The sequence below is a fragment of the Peromyscus maniculatus genome, chromosome 5, assembly GCF_049852395.1.
Source record: "Peromyscus maniculatus bairdii isolate BWxNUB_F1_BW_parent chromosome 5, HU_Pman_BW_mat_3.1, whole genome shotgun sequence".
Lineage (NCBI taxonomy): Eukaryota > Metazoa > Chordata > Mammalia > Rodentia > Cricetidae > Peromyscus > Peromyscus maniculatus.
Window position 1 is genome coordinate 141,906,227 of NC_134856.1, and position 4,897 is coordinate 141,911,123.

Genomic DNA, 4,897 nt, shown 5'->3' on the forward strand with positions numbered 1-4,897 from the left:
ATTTAATTGGGGGGCTTGCTTACAGTCTGGGAGTTACTCTGTTATCATCATGGCTGAGATCATGGTAGCAGGCAGGCAGACATGGTGATGGTGCTGAAGAAGTAGCTGAGAGCTTTATGTCCTGGTCCACAGGCAGCAGGCAGAGAGAGAGATTGAGCCAGGCTGTGGGCTTTTGAAACCTTAAAACCCACCTCCAGCAACACCCCCCACAACAAGAACACACTTACCCCAGAGAACCACATCTCCCAATCCTTTCTAACAGTTCATCAACTGGGGACTAGGCGGGCAAATACACGAGCTAATGGGAGGCCTTCTCATTCAAGCCACCATAGATAGGTATCATATGAACTCCATTTTACAAGTGAGGAGACTGAGGCTTGGAAAACCAGAGGACCGCACTGGCTGGGAACCTGATCTATCTGATTCCAAATTTGTGTTCAGGTGAGCCTTGCATGTAGCATGCCCCTCCCCCACCCCACACCTCAGCTTCTAACACTGTGAGAGAAGGCTGGTCAGGGGTCTAGTTTATGTTCAAATCCAACCACGAGGAATGGGGCATAAACTGAAATTGTTGGCAGGACAGTGAAAGCAAGTTCTCAGTCATCCGTCAGTGAAATGAACACATTGACTATGGAGGGAAAAACCTTTGAGGACTTTGGCCACGCCATTCATCTTGTGCTGGGGGCAGTTCTGTAGTAGTGTGCTTAGCAAGGCCCGAGGTTCAATGCCTGACAGAAAGAAAGATGGGAAGGAGGCGGGGAGAGAGACTGGGGAGGTAAGTTAATCTCCCTACAACACAGATGACCTTCTAATCATCGAACCGGGATGTGTATTGAGACTGGGTTTGGTTATTGATTGGCAAGAATGAAAACACAGTACTTTCTTCCCACACAGAAGACAACATGAGAGTTGGCATCTCTTAAATGAAAATATTTCCTTGGCTCTCTCTTAGCTACATATTTTTAACAAAAATTAAATATACACTGTGAACTGTGCCTTCAGTTCTTGGTAGGGAATAGACTAATTTCAACCTGACTTCAAAGGAGCAGTCACAGGCTACCCTTCATCTTGAAGCGCTTCTGGGATGTTTCATTCTTTCTTTCAAAGTTAGTTTTTCCTCTTAGAACACAGAGAAATTGACAAATCTGTACTGTTCTGTTTTTGTTAAGGGCTGGATTTGAACTCATAAATTCTTCTCTCTTTGTTGTTTTTCTTCCTCTAGACCTTCACATTGTAGTCTGTGCTGAGCCTTCCTCCAGGGGTCACAATAACTGCAGGCAAAGGGCAAAGTTAGCTCTGGTTCAACACTGGGGGCTGGAGAGTAGCTCAGTCTGTGCAAGCCTGAGAACCTAAGTTCAGATACCCAGAACCCACTTAAGATGCCAGCAAGGTTCCCTGTGTCTGTGATTCCAGCACTTCGAGGTGGAGACACTCAGATCAACACTGATCTTTGGGGCTTGCTGGCCAGTCTTGTGAGTCACCAAACTTCAGTTAGAGACCGTCTCAGAAAAAATGTGTGTGGCCAGCAAGCTGTCTCAGTAGATAAAAATGCTTGCAACCAAGCGTGATGACCTGAGTTTGATCTGTGCGACCAACTGCATGGTAGAAGAGAATTGATCTCTGCAAATTGTCTCTCTGACCTCCACATTTATGCTCTCACACCCCTCCCCACAAAATAGATGATAGATAGATAGATAGATAGATAGATAGATAGATAGATAGATAGATAGAGATAGATAGATAGATATAGATAGATATAGATAGATAGATAGATAGATAGATAGATAGATAGATAGATAGATAGGTAGATAGATAGATGTAAAAATAAAAACATCAGGGGCTGGAGAGATGGCTCAGCGGTTAAGAGCACTGGCTGCTCTTCCAGATGACCTGAGTTCAATTCCCAGCAACCACATGGTGGCTCACAACCATCTGTAATGAGATCTGGCACACAGACAGAACACTGTATACTTAATAAATAAATAAATCTTTAAAAAAATAAAAAAATAAAAACATCAACCAAGTTAAAGTATCTCAACAGTTAAGACCTTTTGATACTCTTACAGAGAACCTGGGATCAAGTCTCAGGCCCTGCATGACAGCTCATAAGCACATGCAACTTCAATTCTGGGGAGTCCAGTGCCCTCTTCTGGCATCCTCAGATACTGCACACACATATGGTATACACACATTCCGGCAAACCACTCATACACATTAAAAGCAACAACAACAACTCAAAAACAAACAAAAATGTGTTGGTGGAGAAGTGGTTCAGCCATCAAGAGCACTTGCCACTCTTACAGAGAATTTAAGTTCAGTTCCCAGCATCTATGTGATGGCTAACGACCATCTGTAATTCCAGTTCCAGGGTATTTGACATTTTTTTCTGACTGCCACAGGCACTGTACAAGCATATGGTGAGCATGTATATCTGTAGGCAAAACATTCACACATAAAAGTAAATAAATATTAAAAAACAAAAACTCACCAAGGTGGAGAGTGATGGAGGAAGATACCCAATGTCTGTCTCTGGCTTCCAGATGTGTAGTACATGCACTTATATGCATTTACACACACACACACACACACACACACACAGTAATACTCTGCAATTTCAAGGATCATTTTTACCCTAATCATATCTCTATAATATCATAGTAATCACCCCCCTCATAGTTTTAGTGAGCATGATATTGAAAACCAAACAGTAAACATAGTCAGTCACCAGACCACAGACATTAGGCTTGCAACAGCAACAGCCTGGGAGGCAGGTAGCATCGTCAATCCCATTTTCCCAAGGAGAAAGTAAGGTTTGTGAAACTGCAGCAACTTGTCCCTGTTTGCACAGGACGGGACTGAGATCCAAAGCACTGTGGTTTCCTGCACAGACAGCTTAGGTCCTGAGGATCTGTGCAACTCCCTCAAAATCATGACCAGGTTTTGTTTCCTTGTTTCAACTTCTTGAAGGTTTTTGAAAGTTCAGAGCATGAGCTAATGGAGGTAGATGGAATAAAGATGGGACTCCAAAGGGGGTTCTTGGAGGAAGTGGGTGGCCCAGAGATCAACCCCTAAATGTCTCAGGGCAGGTGCGAGTCAAAAAGTAAACCTTAAATCCACTCCTGACAGCAAGCTGTAAAACAGAAAGGTGACGCTTGGGCAGCCCTTTCTAAGCCCCCTGAGAACTCTGACAGGATTTATTGGATGTGACAAACTTTATGTAAAATTATAGGCAGAGGTGAGACACTGAGCCGTGGCCTCTTTCCATCAAAGTGGCAGTAAAGGTGTAAGATGAAAAGGTGGCTTTGCCCAGATTCAAGGAGCTCACGGAACAGCTACAACCAGTTAAGCAGTTAGCCACCGAGAGGACACAAAAATAGGTGTGTGTGCGTGCATGCGTATGTGTGTGTGTGTGTGTTCGCGCGCGCGCACGCACAAAAGTGTCGGTGGGGCTTTAAAATATCTATGCATCTTCTGGAGCTAAACACCGGGACTAGAATGTACTTAGTGGTCACTCTCAAGCATTAAGGCAGGCTTCAGTGGTATTCATGCAGCCCCAAATCTCTGGAAACTTTCAGAAAAGATACCCACCCTTGTTTCAGGTCCTAAAGGAGCTTCTGGATCATTAAAGAAAGGACAAGATGGCCTGGGTATGTAGTTCAGTTGGCAGAGTGCTGGCCTATCTTACAGAAGGCCATAAGTCTCACACTTAGCATTACGTAAAACCACTTATGGTGGTACATGCCTATAATCCTAGTAGAGGCAAGAAGATTATGTCAAAGTTAGTCTCCAATACACAGTGAGTGCAAGGCCAGTATGGGCTACATGAGACCTCTTCAGAAGAAAATTTTTAAAGGAAAGAAAAAAAGGAGATGGCGGCTGTGTGCTGCTGGAGTAGAAGAGGAGCCCCAGCCCTGGTGCTCCTTCCCCTGACAAAGCTCAGCTGGAAGTCCACAGGAGGCCTTGAAACAGCAGGATGGTCCAGACCGCTGACACAGTGTAAGACACACAGCTAAGAAACTCAGTGCTGGGCAAGCCTGGAACTAGGGGAGGGCTAGGAGCAAAATATACTCCAGTTCCACCAGCTTGGAGACAGACACAGCAGGAGGATGCCAGGGTAGGGAGAGACACGAGCTGTAAAGCTTGCTGATGCAGGTGATTTTGTATTTTACAGGATAGAACTTGGGTCCCATTTCCCTCGCTGTGCAGCTTAGAATGCTTATTGCCTGAGAGATGTTACCTCGAGGGCTAGGGCAAAGACTTGGTGGGTAAAGGCTTGCCCTGCAAGTGTCAAGACCTGAGATTGAATCCCAGATCCTACATACACCTGGGTGCGGTAGCACACATCTGCAGTCCTGCTGTCCCTACTGTAGATAGAAAATCCCTAGAAGTTGATGGGCCAACTCTCCTGACGTGCACAGAAGCAAACAACGAGGAGACTTGTCAAAAGCAAGATAGAAGTCAGGACTGACCTCCACATGTACACAGTGGCATGTGCAACCCCCACCATATATACAACATATCTGCAAGAACATATGATATGTTCCTAATAATACGTCTGATTTCAGGATATCTTACCCTCACCCAAGCTATGAGCAACACCTTACATGTGGGTGTCACCAGTGTGAGACTCTGAGGAGCTCCTTGACCAAGTGGCCATTCCTGGCCTAGAAGGATGCCTCAGAGTAACCCTTCCTTTCGTTTTCCTTGTTCATAAAGAAGAATGACCACTAACACTTTTGAACACTTGTGGAAATTGGGAATCTGTCCATGTGACACCAGGTCATGCCACTACTTCGGTCAATAACAGGACAGTTAGTTGATGCTCAACCAAAAAAGCCACAGCCTGTGTGGCTCCGAGCCACGCAGTCAACACAGTCTGGAATGGGTTTCTCTTGGG